Here is a 19,013-nt window from a genome sequence, read left to right as displayed (position 1 = left end):
GCATCTTGGTTGATTCCACGTGTAGTATATATGATGATAACAGTATAAGGATGGAGGAGGAAATAAAGCTATAGTGAATCAAATTTGCTGTATTTAATAAAGATTAAGTCAGTGTTAATTTGTAGTAGATTATGATGAGTTAATAATGCATAGTAGGGCTGGGCGCAGTGGCTCATGCCTGTAATCCCAGCACTTTGGGAGGCCGAGGTGGGTAGATCACAAGGTCAGGAGATTAAGACCATCCTGGCTAACATGGTGAAACCCTGTCTCTACTAAAAAAACAAAAAATTAGCTGGACATGGTGGACATGCCTGTAGTCCCAGCTACTCGGGAGGCTGAGGCAGGAGAATCACTTGAACCCAAGAGGTGGAGGTTGCAGTGAACCAATATTGTGCCACTGCACTCCAGCCTGGGTGACAGAGCGAGACTCCATCTCAAAAAAAAAAAAAAAAAAAAAAAAAAAAAAAAAAAAAGCATAGTAATTCTAGATAAACAACTAAAAAAACAACTAAAAAAAAGCTTAAAAAGCAACAGCAGAATCAAAATGATACACTAGAAAATAAATATTTTACACAAAGTAAGGCAGTAAAAAGGAACAGATAAGCAAATAGGACATGAGATATATAAAAAACAAATAGAAAAATGGTAGACAACTCCCAACTATATCAATAGTTACATGAAAAAGCAGAGATTGGCAGACTGGATAAAAAAGCAGGATCCAAAAATGTGCTGTCTATAAGAAATAACACATGTGTTTTCAAAGACACAAAACTGGTTGAAAGTAAAGGGATGGAAAAAGATGTACCATACAAACAGTAGCCATAAGAGAGCAGCAGTGACTATGCTGATTTCAGACAAAATAGACTTTATGACAAACAATATTACTAGAGAGAATGAGAAATATTTTCTCATAGTAAAGGGTCAAAACATCAGGAAGATACAAATTTATAAGTGATTATACATCTAACAACATAGTATCAAAATACATGAAGCAATAAGAGAACTGAAAGAAGTAATTGATGATTCAGCAATTATAGTTGGAGATTTCAGTAGTCCTCTAAAAGTAATTAATAGAACTACTAGACAGAAAATCAGTAAGAATTTAGAAGACATGAAAACCACTGTCAAACAACTTGACCTATCTGACATATATAGAATACTCCACCCAACGTCAGTAGAATATACATTCTTGTTGTTGTATGTCTAATAACTTTTATTGATTTTCTGCACATTTTGTATAAAACAGTAAAGCCTGAGACCAGTAAGATTTACACCCAGAAATCACTAAGATTTATACTCACTTTTAGAGGACTACTGAAATCCCCAACTATAATGGATAAGTTAGGTCTTCTACTTAGGTTTTTAGTGTGGAGGCATTGAGCCAATCTGGTTTTTATTTAAGCTGATATTTGGTCTTGTTGCTTTAACTACCATTAATATATAACAGTCTTCAAATCTGTATTAGTCCGTTTTCATGCTGCTGATAAAGGCATACCTGAGACTGGGTAATTTATAAAGAAAAAGAGGTTTAATGGACTCACAGTTCCACGTGGCTGAGGAGGCCTCACAATCATGGCGGAAAGTGAAAGGTACCTTACATGGCAGCAGACAAGAGAGAAAGAGAACCAAGTGTAAGAGGTTTCCCCTTATAAAACCATCAGATCTTGGGAGACTTATTCACTATCATGAGAACAGTATGGCGGAAACTGCTCCCATGACTCAATTATCTCCCACTGGGTCACTCCCGTAACATGTGGGAATTATGGGAACTGCAATTCAAGATGAGATTTGGGTGGAGACATGGCCAAACCATATCAAAACCCCTCCAATGGTAGACTACTGCTACAATGTACTGATTGTGAATCCTAAGGTGCTAGAGGATTTTTCTCCATGTTTTCTCAGCTTTAAGTAGCCCTGCCTTCTCGAACGACTAAAGGGTCTCTCTATGCTCTTATCTTTCTTATGCTCTATACTGCTATTGTTGGTTATTTGGTGGAAGACTAAAGGTGGGAGTGGATGCGGACTCTTAGTTGTCTTGGTCCAGCCTCACTTGGTTAGGTTCTGGGTACCTGGGTCTCAGAAGTCGTTTTTTTCAACATTCCTTTGCCCATGTGGCAGCCAAACCCTACTTATTATCTATGAAGCACTTGGGGCAGGAGAGAGTTTCATCGTCCTCCTCCAGTGGTAGCTAACCTCTGTTTTCTGTCAGTACAGAAGGCTGGACCCTAGGAGATTTCCTGTCTCTTCCCTAGTGTTAGCTAGCTATTGCTCTACTCTTCCCTCAGCAGCATTGTACCTTTACTGGAGATCAGGGACATGTGAATTGCCCTGTTTCTCCCCCACCACCCCCAGTGGTAGGTTGCTAACACTTGTTACTCTATGTAAGGTTTATAGTGGAAATACAGAGGTTTCTGAGAAATCTCTTCAGAGTTTATCTTTGACTGGGAATAAGGGAGGAAGGAAGGGTTCTCCACACCTTCCCAGTGATATTGGATTCTATCTATGACCAGAGGCAAGGAATTCTTGCCTGAGCTCTGGAGGCAAGAGGACTTATTGTCCCTCACCCAGGGACCCAAAGCCCTTGATTCCCATTTCAAGCATGGTCTCTCTTCAAGAAATGCAAGCAGATGGGGCTTTGTGTGTCTGTGGACTACTGAGAGTGGGGTAGAAAGAGCGTGTGAGGCAGTGCTGACTTTCTAGTGTTGAGAGGAACCAGGAATCTAAACCATTGTTCCACCCATCTGTGACCTTTAAGGATTTCTTAAAATTTGGTGTTTTCTTCTTACCCTCCCATAAGGTGTTTGCATTTTCATGCTGTGCCTTGTCAACGGTAAGGCCATTCATTCACCTTATCTCTCCTCAGAGTGGCCTGTCATCTGAAATTTAGTGCACTTGTTTGTCTTGCTACCTTAGATGAGCTCAAGGCAAATGGATGATTTTATTGATTGTCCAGCTTTGTTCCTGTTTATGTGAAAGCACATTATTTTGTGGCTTTCTACATCTAAGTGCAAGTGAAACTGAATCCTCCTTTAATTAGTGTCTTCCACTTCCAACTTTCTTCTTGAGTCTCCTCTTCCATCAGTAGCTATCAACTTCTCATTCTTTTTGGAAGAAGATATCATTTGGTCTCTATATAACTGAAAAGAAACTGAAGCCATTAAGATACCTTAGCTCTCCTTCTTAAGAGTTGAGTGCATAAACTTTCTAAAAGTCATATTCGCAGTTTAAAATTTTAGTATTTCAATAGTGCATTGTTAAATAATTGCGGATCATGAGGATCATGAGAAAATGGGGAACATGGTTGTAGATTTTGACTGGCATCTGCTTTTAGTAATTTTAGATTCTTTATAGTTGTTTAATTAGACACCTCATATTGTATAGAGTATGTTTTTCAAAATGTTACAACTTTTTGTATGACTTAGATGTATGCATTATAAGCATCTGGAAGAGAGTGGATGACAGAGCATTTGGAAGAGTCTGGCTTTAGCCACTACATGAAATTTTATTTGATCTTAATATCAAATGACTTTAAAAATGAAATAAGAAGCTTCCTGTTTTCTAATATTTAGTTCTTTTGGCATGATACAATGAAAAGAAATCCAAGAAGAGTGCATTGAGTGGGATGATGTAATGTGAAATGCCAACAAAACTAATGACTTAAGAATGGAAAAAATAGGAGGCTGTTTTATAATTCAAATATTAAGAAAAGTAGCTTATTCATTTTGATAGAAGAACAATTTTGGTGATTTTTTTCTTTTAATAACTAATGAGTTAACTTTAGAATTTGTATTTCATCTGGGAGTAACGTCCTGCTTAACAGATAAAGCAAGTAGTTCGCATGAACTTCTGACCAATTTCTAATGCATTAAATGTTTAGAGATGTAATGTTATACCAACAAGCCAACAAAAACCTCACAAAAATGAATCTTAGGAAGAAAATATTTGGTTTAAATGCCCGTAACAATTTGTGGAGGTCCAAATACCAAAGCACAGAGAGGTAAGTGTCTTTGCAAATCAGAGGTTTTATTTATTTTTTTGTTTATTTATTTGTTTTGTACTTCTTTATGAGTCTTACCCACACAACCTCACTTCACCGCCATAGTAATACTTTTGCAGAGAGGAGTGTAGAACCTTCCACATACACAGTTTGATACTGAAACACAAGAGTAACTGTTCGATCCCTGCTATGTGATGGGCAGGCTCAGTGTAAGATGCGGCAAATACAAAGATGAGACACAATGTCTATCAGGAAGTATGCTCTTTTAAACTTTCTGTGTTTGGGTAAAAGTATACATCCATGAAACCACCACCAAATCAATGCCATACACTCATCCATCACCTGGGAGGTTTGATTTAAAACCCACTCTCAAAAGCTCCAGCTCTTCAGTTTTTGTCTGTAAGGCCAAATTACATCTGCATAGAATTCAATCTGGGTGATGATTGGCTGTTTAATGTTGAATTTTCAGGCTTTATTTAGATACAGAATAAACACAATCTTCACATAGGACTTTGTTTTTAAAATTATATATCTCTTTTACTCCCTAGGTTTTATGGAGTCATCTATTACTCCTGCCTACAAATTCTAGGATCTTCCTGAGGAAGATTCTTTTTGGTTTCTGGTTCAGTAACATACACTGGCCTCGTGAGAACTGCAGGCGGCTCTGCTCCTGACCCCCTGGCTTCTCTGATTTTGTTAAGTAGTCAGCTCCTCAGTTTTCTTTTCTTGATCCTCTCTGTCTATTCATTCAAGGTTCTGTCTTGCCCCACTTCTCTTACTCTGTATTTTTATTCCCAGTGGATGCCACCAGTTTCCGTTTTCAATGGATTTTAAAAATTTTTTAATTTTTTACTTTTTAATTTTATTTTTAATTTTTATTTTTTTTCTATAGAGGTGAGTCTCGCTCTGTCACCCAGACTGTAGTGCAGTGGTGCCATCTCGGCTTACAGAAAGCTCTGCCTCCCGGGTTCAAGCAATTCTCCTGCCTCAGCCTCCCGAGTAGCTGGGACTACAGGCGCCTGCCTACATGCCCACTAATTTCTTTTGTATTATAGTAGAGATGGGGTTTCACCATGTTGCCCAGGCTGGTCACCAACTCCTGAGCTCAGGCAATCCACCCACCTTGGCCTCCCAAAGTGCTAGGATTACAGGCGTGAGCCACCACGCCGGGCCCAGTAGCTATTTTTATATAGACAACTTTCAAATATTTTTTGTCTAGGGCTTTTTTTTTTTTTTTTCTTCTGACCATCAATTTGCCTAACTGAGATTTCCACTTTGATGTATTATGCTCAATTCAAAGTTCCTATTCCCCAAGTGAGCTCGTGATCATCAGCTCCAGATTGCTTCTCCTCCAATGTTCTTTCTAACAGTAAATGATTTGCACCACCCACTCAGCAATTCATGCCAGGAACCTAGGAGTGGTCTTTGCTTATCCTTCTTCCTTAATTTCCATGACCGATCATTATCACCACCTCTTAAATAGCCCTGGAATCTACATCTACTTTCCTTTCTCACTGTCACCATTCTAATTTAAGTCAACGTTATTGGTCATCTGCTTCTGCAATAGCTTTCTGTTGAATTCCCTGTATCCAGTTTTGCCACTCTAAAATCAGTTGTCCTCACAGTGGCCAGAATAGTCAGTTTAAAATGAAAACATGATCATATCTCATTTCGTCAGGGTAAGATCCAAACTCCTTATCATGGTCTGTAGGTCCTGCAAACCTGGTTCTCTGCCCGTGTCTCTGGCCTTTCTTGTTACTTACTCCCTTGCTTTCTGTGTTCCAGCTGTATTAGAGTTTTCAGGTCCCTGCGTTCTCATGTTGTTTTTCAGCCAAGTGCTTTTGCATGGTTCCATCTACCCATCATAAAATGCCTTTTATTTCTAGTCTTAGAATTCACTTTCTCTGGGGAATCCTTTTTAAGTCACCAGATGAAGTCACATATGTGCCCCCATAGCATCCAGCATTTGTTCAGTGTGCCCTGTTAGACTGAAGCTCTGTGAGGAAAGGGACTATGTCTTTTTCAGCACTGTATCATAAGCACAAGCAGGGTGCCTGCCATCAATAAATAGCTGTGAATGAATAAATAAATACAGGCAACCAGTTTGATTTGGATGCATAAATATGAATGTTTTGGATTCATAGGAAATTTCTATCTTCATCACCCTGTACATAATCCATTTGAATCACTCATATTCCTATGGTACCCAGTAGGGCTTAAATGCTTCCCATGTATGCACAGTATAAACCAAGTTTGTGTTGAGAATTTCCTAGAAGGAGACAAGCTTCCTGCTTAGGCATGTGACATGTTCTGGGCTCAGAGAGAAGAACAGCATGATAAGAGAATTTCCAGACCTGTGTGCTCCTCACATTATTAAGTGAATGAGTCCCCAGCTGTAGCTACCCTTCTGAATGAGGCTCTGAGACAACATTCATTTTCAGACACAATACCATGATATAGACTTTTCCTGGCAGGATATTTGCAGTTCTTCCCAGGGATTAGAGACTTTGTCTCAATGTGTCTCAGCTTCAGTAACCCCTGTGATTCCATTCTAATGAGATACATTGAGTATAATGATGCAATTTATTGAGAATTCATTGTGGCACAATAATAATAATACTAACACTAATACCTAGGATTTATGGCATAATTATGTTCCAGGAAGTGTTCTAATCATGTTTCACTTATTAACTCATTTAATTCTTAACTAACCATATAACATAGGTACCATAATTAACCCCATTTTTAGATGAGGAAACTGAGATTAAATAGCTTGCCTGGGGTCATATGGCTATTATTTGGAGGAGCTTGGATTTAAAAAGAATCTGTTGGGAAACAACTTATTTTCTTGAGAATTGGCTCACACTATAGAACAATGAAAGATCAACCAGCCTCTTTCTTATGTGTTACCCTTGGCCCACTCCCCCATCCCTGGCTAGGCTAGTCTCTCCTTGCGCTCTGAGTTCCTCATTTCTGTCCCACTCTTCCTCTCAATCACCTACTTATTGCAGTTTAAAATCTGTGCATTTTAGGGTGAAAGTAGAAAGCTCTGGCCCTGAAGTAGGCAAGGCAGTCTAAGCATGAATCTGTTTTTGAAGGCTTTTAGTCAGCTTAGAAGATAAAGATGGATTTGGTGGAGTGGGAGGGGATTGGAGGCTTAGTGCTTCCAGGATTGAAGGAAGACGCATCTATCCAGGAGCATTTTGAGTACTTCCCTGGCTGGAATGGGGAGAGGTTGGGCACTTAGTGCTTCTGAGGTGGGGAGAAATAGTGCTTGCATGGCGAGCCCACGGAGAGCTGTGGCCTTTAGAGTGGAGGCAAAGGTCTCCAAGGTCAAACTTGGCCCAGAGGCAGCAGAATTGTTGGAAGAACTACCTATACCTAAATGGACTTGGTTTGGGCCAGAAGCAGGTCAATGCTGAGCACACAGGCTGAGGAACAGGCCATTCTTTGTGACCCAGGGCCCATAAAAACTCTGGGTTGTAGCATGGTATAAGGCGTATGGAGGAAGACCTGAAAATTGGCTATTATATTTGCCTGGAAATCATGATTTTACCACTTTGAAAATTATACTGTAAAATATGTTAAAAACTTTATATTCACATGAAGAGATTCATCTGATAAAACAAAACCTCAGGTAATCTTTTAAAAAATCCATCTGTTATTTAAATTTCCCTTGTGAAAAAAACTATTTCTTTTTTTAATGTGTTAAACTGAAAGCTGATACACATACACACACACAGACACACACACACAGAGTCAATTATTTAGTCGTATGTGCACATTTACTATTGAGAAATGTGACGTTATTTGCATCTTGAGTGACCTGAATCCAAATGCCCTTGTTTCAGTAGACCTTGGCTTTTCCTCTTCTTACAGGTTAGTCCGGATGAGTCTCAGCTTTGATAGAAAAGATGGCTAGCTGGCAATTACTGAATACTCATATAATCAGAGGAGAACTTGTGAAATCATCCTGGGAAAACATTCTCTAGAGGATAAGAATTTTGGTAGCAGTTAAATGTCTAGACTCTGGAGTTATTACTGAAGGTAACACTATTTTTCAAAGGCTGTTGTTGCTAAATTTAGTTCAAAATATTTCATGTCAGCCTGTGAGTTTACCTTTAATACAACAGAGTGTGATATGAACAACTGTGAAGTCTTATTTTTATTTAGCTGTATGCAGCCCACATGTAGTTTCCATCAGCCTGAGAAATGCTCCCAGTGTAATTTCCTAGTATCGAATTATCTTAGATCAATCATAACTGTACCTTTTTGAATACGTCTAAGACCAGTCAAGCATCTTTCAGTTTCACACATTAAAAAAAGACAGTTTTTTTTTTTCACAAGAGAAATTTAAATAATGGATGGATTTTTAAAAGATTGCTTGGGGTCTTATGTTATATCAGGTGAATCTCTTAATGTGAGTGTAAAGTCTTTAACATATTTTTAAAGTATAATTTTCAAAGAGGTAAACTCATGATTCCTAAGCAAAAATATAATGAACATGTATCACTGATTTAACTCACTAATTAATGAAGGAGCCAGTTAGATGTTAATATTGGTTCAAAGAACATTTAAGGAGCTAGGGCACTTATGAGCAATTTAATAAAAACATATTAGGATCAGATGGCTGAGTTAGCTGTAAAACTGTTTAATGTACAGCAGGCTGTAAATCTTTGGGGTTATCTGTTCCGTTGAACAGAAATCTACAAGTTAGGGAAAGGGTCCTAGACTAGTTTAGGACCTTTGATCGGCAGTAAACAGTGCCTTCCCCTAGACAATTCTTGGGTGCTGATTGGCTCCACAAGATTCTGAAAGTATGTGCCATGCACCATTTTTTCTGGCTTTATTTCCAACTTTCAGATAAATTGTCTGACATATTGTTTCCAAAGGAATATTGACTCAGTTTATTTCTGTGACTCCAGATCCTTTCTGAGACTGGTGGAAATGACCCACTTAGGCATGCTTTCCTTACACGTTCCTGCTCTCCCAGTGGGGGTTAGTGGCTACATACATGTTGGGGACAAGGATGCTTCCTTGGCTATAGAACAGGGCAAAGTTGATGGTAAACACCTACATTGGCAAAACACCTTCAAAATATTGCAGTGTCCTAAGGAATTTTAGGTTCTCATTTTAATAACAGATGAACGACGGAGGCATAGAGCCTACATCTTCTTTTCCAGTGTGCTTCCAACATTTTAGAGGTGCCAATGAGTTCTTTACCAGAAGCATTATTAAATAAACAGGTTTATAGCTTAGGAGTCAGGAGCCCAGGCCCTGGATTCAAAGAAATCAGAGTTCCACCATTGGTATATCACTTATTCACTGCGTCATGCTGGCCAACTTCTTAGGTTCTGAGGGCTTCAGTCTTTCTTTCTTTCTTTCTTTTTTTTTTTTTTTTTGAGACTGAGTTTCACTCTTGTTGCCCAGGCTGGAGAGCAGTGGTGCCATCTTGGCTCACTGCAACCTCCACTGCCGGGGTTCAAATGATTATCCTGCCTCAGCCTCCCAAGTAGCTGGGATTACTGGCGCACACCACCACGCCCTGCTAATTTTTGTATTTTTAGTAGAGACGGGATTTCGTCATATTGACCAGGCTGGTCTCAAACTCCTGACCTCAGGTGATCTGCTTGCCTTGGCCTCCCAAAGTGTTGGGATTACAGGTGTGAGCCACTATGACTGGCTGGGCTTCAGTCTTTTAATGTGGCCTATTGTGAAAGTTATATCAAAGAACAAATATAAGTGCTCACTATAACTATGCTCACTGGACACAGTTGTTCAGTAATAAAAAGTAAATAAGAAACTATGACTATTGATGTATTAGAATATTCTTGCATCTCTATAACAAATACATACAGCTGTTTATAAAGAAAAGAAGTTTAATTGGCTTATGGTCCTGCAGGCTATACAGGAAGCATAGTGGCTTCTGGAGACGCCTCAGGGAGTTTTTACTCGTAGTGGAAGGTGAAGGGGAAGCAGGCAGGTCACACGGTGAGATAAGGAGCAAGAGAGGGAGAAGGGGAGGTCCTAAACTTTTTTAAGCAACAAGATCTCACATGAACTCACTAACCAAGAACTCACTTATCACCAAGGGGATGGTACTAAACCGTTCATGAAGGATCCACCCCTATGACCCAATTACCTCCTACCACGCCCTACCTACAACTTTGGGAGTCACATTTCAACCTGATATTTGAAGGGAACAAACTTGCAAACGATACTGACTGATTCTAGGTCCAGACACTGTACTAGGTAACCTAGGTCTTGGGCATTTAAGAGGTGACTTTGCCCTATACCTGAAGATAAGTGGTCTCCATTAGGAAGAGAGAGAGATTCGTATCGATAACTATGATACATAGTGTTTTCGTAGAGGGTCTGTATGTATTTCATAGAGCTGTGGATGTATTGGGGACAAAGCTATTAACTCTGCTTAGCAAGGGAATAGTATTTTGAAGATGACTTTCAACGTGGGCTTTGAAGGAATGGAAACAGGGGCCTAAATCATGGGTCAGCAAACTGTTTCTATAAAGCATTAGATAGGAGATATTGAAGGTTTTCTGGGTCATATGACCTCTGTCTACCCCAAGCATATTGTCAAAATTACAGGAGGTCATAACTCTCCTGTAGCCTGCACTGCTCCAGGCACATATGGAGAATTCTTTTTAAAATTCTGGATGCCGTATCCTAAGAGATAAACATGAATAAACATATCATGTGAAGAGCATTGTGGCCAGAGAGGTGAAGAATGTGTAAATTATATGCTACAAGGTTGCTGGCCATATAATTTGTTGTCCAAACTAGGATACATTTGAGAGTAAAAGGGGACTGTTAGAAAAAATTATCTAAAACTTGAAAATAAGAGAATGGCCATATGTCTTTCATCCTATTGCAGCATTATTTATCAGGCCTGCCTAAAGATTATTTGATTTCCTAGAAGGATGTGCCTTTGTTTGACTTTGCTCTTCACTGTTTGTTTAGAATTCAGACACTGTGAAATCTATTTTGTAGATTTCCATCTAGCAGAAGAGATAACGCTGAAGATTATTGTTCATTCCCCTTAGAGGATTAATCAGTTTATATCTAAACTAGCAAACTTAGTCGAGCATTCTTTTCTCTCAAAATACCTATAAAAATCCAATTCTGTTTTTTTATTTGTTCCTCTATTAGATTAAGTTGAATAAAATATTTGGCACGCATTCAGTCTACATGTGTACGAATGTCATATTTTAACTTTTTGAACTTTGCACTGTGACAAGGTGCTACTAATTATTATGCTGGGAAAACAAGGATAACCAGGGCTATCCCAGGAAAACAAGGCTGTATAGTCACCCTAAATATGATAAATGTTTGAAGGAATTCAGAGTTTTATCCTGAAGAAGGCAGAATGAGGGATATTTGACAGGGTATTTGAGTGGCAAAATGTTATATTTTTGTGTACTTTGAAGGTCTTCAGAGATAAGGATGCAGCCTGTATGTAGGTACCAGAAGAGACAGGAAGATAGTGGCAACAGCAACATAGTTCTTTGGTGTTGAAGCAGACCAAGAGTGAGGCCCTGGTGCAGTGCTTTGGTGAGTGGGTCTATGGCAGGCCTGTCACCCTGTGGTTCAGCTACCTGCCACTAGGAAAAGCTGGGACCTGGAGGACAATGTGGCTGTGGAAACCAACTCTGCCAAAGAGGCTTACAGGGATTAAGCATCTTACCCATAGCTTGACAGGTTGGAATTCAGACCTTGGTTTCTAGGCTTCCAGGCTAGAGTCCATCCCACCACTGCATCCCAGCCGAATCCTCCCATTTCAACTTTTCATAGTTGAGTTTTGTTAAGTATGTTTGTACTGTTAAATATAATTATGGGAGGCCATTGTTTTGGACTGAGCTCCTGCACTAAGCCCCAACAGACCAGACAAATCAAAGTGGAGTCATTCATGCTAAATGCCACATAGTCAAACTGAAACTTTAAGGAAGGAAATAGAACCCCAAACAGACTCATTTTTTTCTTTGAAAACAGGAGATTCCATTCTACCTGAGTCAACATAATAAGGAAGTCTTTTCTGCTTTAACTCTCACAAAAAAGTAACCTGTTGTAACCTGATGTTAACCGGTTAGTCTATTCTGTTTCCTGATTCCTGCTTTACAAAACCTACTATTCTTCTTTTGCCCACTGAGAGCTCTCATTCTGTTGTGTAGAATGGAGGCTGCTCTGGTTCATGAGTTGTGAAAAAGCGCCAATTAGGTCTTTAACTAAATTTGTTGTAATTTTGTTTTTTTTTTTTGACAGTACTGTAATGTATTGTTGTAATTTTGCTTTTTTGACAGTACTGTTATGTATGTATTTATTGTATATGTGTATATTTCCAAGCATTGAAGGAGTCTATATAGTTGAGCTTCCCAATGATTAAATTCAATCAATCACATTAAGGTATTATAATGTATACAGCCATTACAAGCAAGAAACATTTTTAGCTTTGCCAAATAAATTGCCCATAATAATATGAAATGTTATTATCATTATAATGCCAGAGTATCTTCCACAATATTCATGTATATTTGTATAATGTGTGTACCTATATATTTGTAGGTATGTATTGATATATTTAATCGCAGAACCTTCAGAACTGTAAAGTACTGATTTGAAATGAGTAAGACTTGTACTTACTCAATGGGTTCATCTTGCCTACTGCCCAGAAAAACCAAGGCACTGGGAACAGCAGGTTTTTGCAATAAAGAAAGAGTTTAATAATTGCAGGGCTGGCCACGTGTGAAGACAGGAGTTTATTATTACTCAAATCAGCTTCCTGAAAATTCAGAGACTAGAGCTTTTTAAGAATAATTTGCTGGATGGGGGGAGGGGCTAGAGAATGGGGAATACTGATTGGTTGGGTCGGGGATGCAATCATAGGGGCTTGAAATTGTCTTTTTGTTGTCTTCATTTCCTGAGTAGGATCACAAAACCAGTTGGGTGAGTTTAGCTGGTCTATCAGAATTCAGGGTCTGAAAAATACCTCAATCACTAGCCTTAGGTTTTACCATAGGGATGTTATCTATAGGACCTATTGGGGAGGTTAGGAATCCTATAGCCTTTGGATGCTTAACTTCTGAGCCATAATTCTACACTGTGGCTCATCTGTTAGTTTTCCAAAGGCAGTTTTTGTCCCTAAGCAAGGAGAGGGTTAGTTTCCAGAAGTGACTGTTATCATCTTTGTTTTAAAGTTAAACTAAACTCCTTTCATAGTTAACTTGGCCTATGCACAGAAATGAACAGGGATAGGTTGGAGGTTAGATGTGTAAGATGGATTCAGTTAGGTCAGATTTCTTTCACCATCATAATTTTTTTATGTTATATTTATCTCCCTGTCATAATTTTTGCAAAGGTGATTTCAGACTGAAAAAATCTTTAGCTGCAGGTGTGACGTATTGGTCTAAACCACTTAAACATGCCTAGAGAGATACAGATTTCCTCTTGTAACAGCCTTCAGTTTGACTTTAAGAGAAAACAAAAATGGCTCAGTAAACTCTGAAAGTATTCCATTTTATGGATGATTGCACCACTAAAATAAGAAATCATTACCTGTGAAATAATCTAATTGAATTCCTGATGGCATGGGTCAGCTTTATTGTTTTTCAAAAGAAAGCCACATTTAAGATAGATTGGTTCTTCAAAATGGTTACTAAGCTTCCAAATATTTTTGCTTTTTTGTACAGTGTATTTGAAATGTTTAGAAAGCTAATAAAATATTATTAAAGAGACTAAAAACACAATACATTAAAATCTTGGAAAGAATAGATTAGTAGTCTTAATTCATTTGCTCTATGATCAACCCTTAACCCTTTTCAATATATTCAACACTATCCTGTTTTTTAAAATGTTCACCTCAATTGCCTAATGCTTCAGTTTCTATCTTTGGTTATTATGGGATATGAAAGACATACATTGCTTAAAGTGTCAGTTTTCAAACTTTCCTTTAAACTGTACACCACTGTTAACAATCTTCCAGTGGAAAATGGACCCATCAATAATAGAAAATTGGCAAAGAACAAAATAATGAAAGTGGCATAAAAAGTCACGCATCGTGGATTTTTAAAAGTGTTTGTTCTTTGTTAGAGTTTGTGGTATAAAACTGAAAGTATCTGGAATTGTAGATGAATCTTCTTTAAAGATAAATAACTTGCATTTTTTGATCAGTTTGCAGTTCGTAAGGAAGACCCTCACCTACTATGGATCGATTGAATACCATGGTTTTTGAATCTTTAGTTTAAAACAACGGAAATAATCCGAGTGTCAGATTGTTTAATACCAAAGAGAAGTGACTGAAGTGAGATAGGAAGACAGTTTGCCATCCCAGAGGAAAAGTGGCAACTTTGGGGACACAGATAGAAAGCCAAGGATAAGAGACAACATTTGGAAATGATGTTAAAGGTTTGGCTTTTATATATTGATGGGCTTGAATGATTTTCTTTCTATCCTGTGATGGCTTATCTCTGTGTGGGTATTTGGTGGTTGTGGTGAGGTAGGGGAACAGGCACTGAGACAAGGAAGATAGAAGAGATGATCAAAGGATAAGGAATCTCCAGGGAGACCTCTCAATAATAATCACTTGTCCTCTCTTTTTAAATAGGTATGTATGCCTTCCGTTTTTTGTTATCTTATTTCAGAGGTAAGTAACTGTAGAGTGAGCAATTTTTTTCTAATTCCTGATAAGAAAATGCTTTTGAAGTTAAACTATTAAGTGAAAAAATACTGTTTTTGGTTTAAGGTAAACACTCCTTATCAAATGAAAGAATTACTGTTTATGCGATCATTTGATAATTATTTCTTGAATCTTTCCAACCTTACAGTATTCTTCTAGGTGCTTGGAATATCCTTCCTGGTCTAGTTTACTAAGAGGTTTTAAATTTAAAAAAATAAAGACTGAATTCTGAGATTTATCAAGTGTCTTTTCTGTACCTATTTAGAAGGACTTAAAGATTTTCTTTTTAAAGTTCCAGTATGTATTGAATTATGTTGAATTATGTTAATATTATCTTCTCATGTTAAATCACTCTTACGTTCTTGAAATAAAACTGATTTGGCCATTTTTAAAAAACACTGTCCTGGATTTGACTTGGCATATTTTTATTTGGACTTCATAAATATTTTGAATTATTAACTTATAATTATGCTAACTTTATTTAAAATTATTGAATACATATTTATAAGAGAGACTGATATAAGCATACTTTTTTCTCGTACTATTTTGTCAGATTTTGTATCAGGAATTCACTACTTTTGTGTGATTCATTGAGGAGTTTTTCACTTTTTGCATGATCTGGAATAATTTAGATGGCAAGAGCATTAACTACTCTGAAAGAGTAGAGAGCTTATCCTAGAAAGTGGACTCAATTAATGTTATTTGTGGAGATAATTTTACGACAACTTTTCAACTTTTCTGTATTGTTATTGATATATCTTCTTGAGGCAATTTTGATAACTTCTGTTTTCCTAGAAAATTCTTCAATTCAGGGAAAATTTTCAAATTTACCCTCTGCATCTCACCGAGAGACAGACAAGAGAGAACGACGTCAGAGTCATAGAGTAGGCCAGGTCTAGACAAGGCGTATATTTCTTTTACCAGTTGTTTTAAATATTCTATTAGATTTTCTTTTGAGTTTAATACTCAATGCATCAATCATTGTTACTGCTGATATTATGGAATATTTACCTATATTAAGATCATAATATACATATTGTTCTGCAATTTGGTCCTTGTTTTTTTTTTTTCTCGCTCTGTCGCCCAGGCTGGAGTGCAGTGGCATGATCACGGCTCACGGCAAGCTCTGCCTCCCGGGTTCATGCCATTCTCCTGCCTCAGCCTCCTGAGTAGCTGGGACTACAGGCACCCACCACCATGCCCGGCTAATTTTTTGTATTTTTAGTAGAGATGGGGTTTCACCATGTTAGCCAGGATGGTTTCGATCTCCTGACCTCATGATCCGCCTGCCTTGGCCTCCCAAAGTGCTGGGATTACAGGCGTGAGCCCCCGCGCCCGGCCTGCAATTTGGTCTTTTCCTTCTACTTCGTATGTCAGGGGCATCTTTCTTTGTTCGCTTATGGAGAGCAAGTTTTCTTAAACTTGGAACTATTGACATTGGACCCAACAATCTTTGTTGTGGGGGCTGTCCTGTATTGTAGGGTGTATATCAGCATTCCTTGCCTCTGCTCACTAGATGTCAGTAGCACCTTCTGTCCTCAGTTGTGACACCCCAAAGCATCTCCAGCTATTGCTCTACGGCTCCAGGAAGGAGGGGCAAAATTGCCCCCAGTTGAAAACTGCTGATGTAGAACTACATCATTCTTTTCAAAACAGCTGCACAGAACTTTATAAATATACTATAGTTATTGAATGAATGAATCACCTACTGATGAATCTTCAGTTTTTTATCTATTATTTTTATTTATTGAATTTGTTTTTACATAATTTTAATTTCTATGTGGTCAAATTCATGTCATTCTTTAATTATTTCTCTGCCACACTCATACCCTGAGATGATTAAAATATTTGCTCATTTTATCCTAGATGTTTACGTTTTTATTATTTATATTTAAATCTCTGATCCCTATGGAATTTATGCTACAAATTTGTAAAATCAGCTTAACTTTTTCTCAAGTGCTTATGCCATGGTCCCATACTTTTATGTAAGTTTATCTTTTCCATTCAAAATTTTACCTTGTCGTGTACTACATTCCCAAGTATGCTCACTTTTCCATTTGTTTATTCACACATTTCTGACAAATACCATACTGTTTTAATTACAAAATCTTTGTAGTACATTTTTATATTTGGCAGGAAAGTTATCATTTGATCTTTCCCAAAATTGATAAGGGTATGCTTGCACATGACTCTTCTAAGAATTTTAGTATCCATTTCTTGTGTTCCATGAAAATCTTGGGTTTTTGCTGTGATTTTACTGGTCTTTTTATATTACTTAAGGGAAAATTAAAAGGTTGCAAATATTAACTCTTCCTATTGTTAAAATAATTTATCTCTGTTTATTTAGTTCCTCTTTTAAGGCCTCTTGTAAAATTTTTCTTTGGTAGTTTCTTTTTTTTTTTGAGATGGAGTCTCTGTCCCCAGGCTGGAGTGCAGTGGCCTGATCTTGGCTCACTGCAGCCTCTGCCTCCTGAGTTCTAGCAATTCTCCTGCCTCAGCCTCCCGAGTAGATGGGATTACAAGCATATGCCACCATGCCTGGCTAATTTTTGTATTTTCAGTAGAGGTGAGGTTTCACCACGTTGGACACACTGGTCTTGAACTCCTGACCTCAAGCGATCCTCCCGCCTCAGCCTCCCAAAGTGTTGGGATTATAGGCATGAGCCACACTGTGCCTGGCCTCTTCAGTAGTTTTGTTCAGTTGGTTGTATCTTTCCCAGGTTAAAATTCTTCAAATGACTGTTTATTCTTAGTTTCATGTTTATTTTTGTGAAGGAAAGATTTGCTGATTAGAATAGGGAACTGATGTGGGTATGTTCACTCTAAATACCTATCCTTTGTATGGACTCTGTGGTAGTGGATTTAGGGTAGTGGGTAGGTCCTGTTTCATAGGCAGACCTCCCTTTGGTGTGTGTGGAAAGTTCCCTATGATTGCTAAGTGAGGATGACTTTACAGGCGGGGCATCGGACAGATGTGTACTTGAGTGTGTTTCACTCCTGGGAAGAGTGGCATCAGGCTGTCATGCTTATAAAAAACAGCCAATCAGGCACATCTTTCCCTTTGTTTAGACTGAGGATAGAGTTTTCAGAGTTCAGGCTGAGGGCAAGTGCTGTAGCCAGCTCTTCTGGCAAAGGATGGACTACCATGACAAGAGAATATTTACTATTAAATGGTTGCTTATAAGGTTTTTCAAAGGAAGGAAAATGGGGCAGAGTAGACCCATCTCTCCCCCAGTTCTACCATTATACATAGAGCAAAGTCTGTATATACGAAGTACTTTTCTGAAAGGTTAGAGATTCCCAAAAGGGTATTGCATGGTAGGAGGGACAATGGCTGAAAGTTAATGAATTTAGATGTTTCTTTTATTGCACAAGGAGAATGTTTTCAGGCTTTGGGCTTTCATATGCTTCATGTTCCCTTGCATGTTTCCTTCATGATGACCAGCTTCTCTTGCAAGTGTCCCTACCTCTGTGAAACACACATATTTCTCAGCTTAGCAACTTCTGTATCCCTCAGGAAGCTCTATCCTTTTCCAAAGAAGCTTTTATGCTGTAAACCAAAAATTACATTCTAAGCCCCCTGATGAACTGAATGGACCCCTTCTCTCAGCCAAGGGCATTCCAAAGTTAACTTGAAAAACTAGGTCAGGCTATTATGGGAATGTGTGATTGGATATGTCTTATTATACCTTCCTCACTTTGGAATTCAGGCACAGTTGACCAGCATTAGCATTAAAACAGAGACCTTAAGACTGTCAAAACAGACTATTTGTAGCAATAAGATACCAGCATGACATATAGCAGGCCCTGAAACAAATAAAAGTATTTTACCCCAAAATACATTTTTTTTTTTTTTTTTTTTGAGACAGAGTTTTGCTCTTGTTACCCAGGCTGGAGTGCAATGGTGTGATCTCAGCTCACTGCAACCTCCGCCTCCCAGGTTCAAGCAATTCTCCTGCCTCAGCCTCCCAAGTAGCTGGGATTACAGGCATGCACCACCATGCCTGGCTTATTTTGTATTTTTAGTAGAGACAGGGTTTCTCCATGTGGGTCAGGCTGGTCTCAAACTCCTGATCTCAGGTCATCCGCCTGCCTTGGCCTCCCAAAGTGCTGGGATTACAGGCATGAGCCACTGCACCTGGCTCCCAAAATACGTTTCTTTGACATATTTTGAAAAGGTCCTGCCAAGCTGTCTCTTGTAGGGAAAAATCGACATTGTGTAGAGAATCCCTTTCCCTTTCTAGGTCTTTTCCCTGATCCAGGAGAGAACTAAGAGCTTGGCACCTTTTTAAGTCTGAGAAGGAACATTTGCAATCTATTCTCTCTGAA

General features: G+C 38.4%; 2 long non-coding RNA genes across 2 annotated transcripts in view; one reads left to right on the top strand and one right to left on the bottom strand.

Annotated features, from left to right (window-relative positions):
- LOC105499977 (uncharacterized) overlaps positions 1 to 19,013 on the top strand; it is a 320,880-nt gene that overhangs the window by 47,731 nt on the left and 254,136 nt on the right. The window lies entirely within an intron of this gene.
- Positions 1,471 to 19,013, bottom strand: part of LOC105499978 (uncharacterized) — a 36,963-nt gene continuing 19,420 nt past the window's right edge. Inside the window, exon 4 of the long non-coding RNA XR_011624772.1 lies at positions 1,471 to 1,593. This is a non-coding gene — a long non-coding RNA (uncharacterized lncRNA). The remainder of the gene's footprint in view (positions 1,594 to 19,013) is intronic.

The sequence above is a fragment of the Macaca nemestrina genome, chromosome 6, assembly GCF_043159975.1.
Source record: "Macaca nemestrina isolate mMacNem1 chromosome 6, mMacNem.hap1, whole genome shotgun sequence".
Lineage (NCBI taxonomy): Eukaryota > Metazoa > Chordata > Mammalia > Primates > Cercopithecidae > Macaca > Macaca nemestrina.
This window is presented reverse-complemented; position numbering and strand designations above follow the sequence as displayed.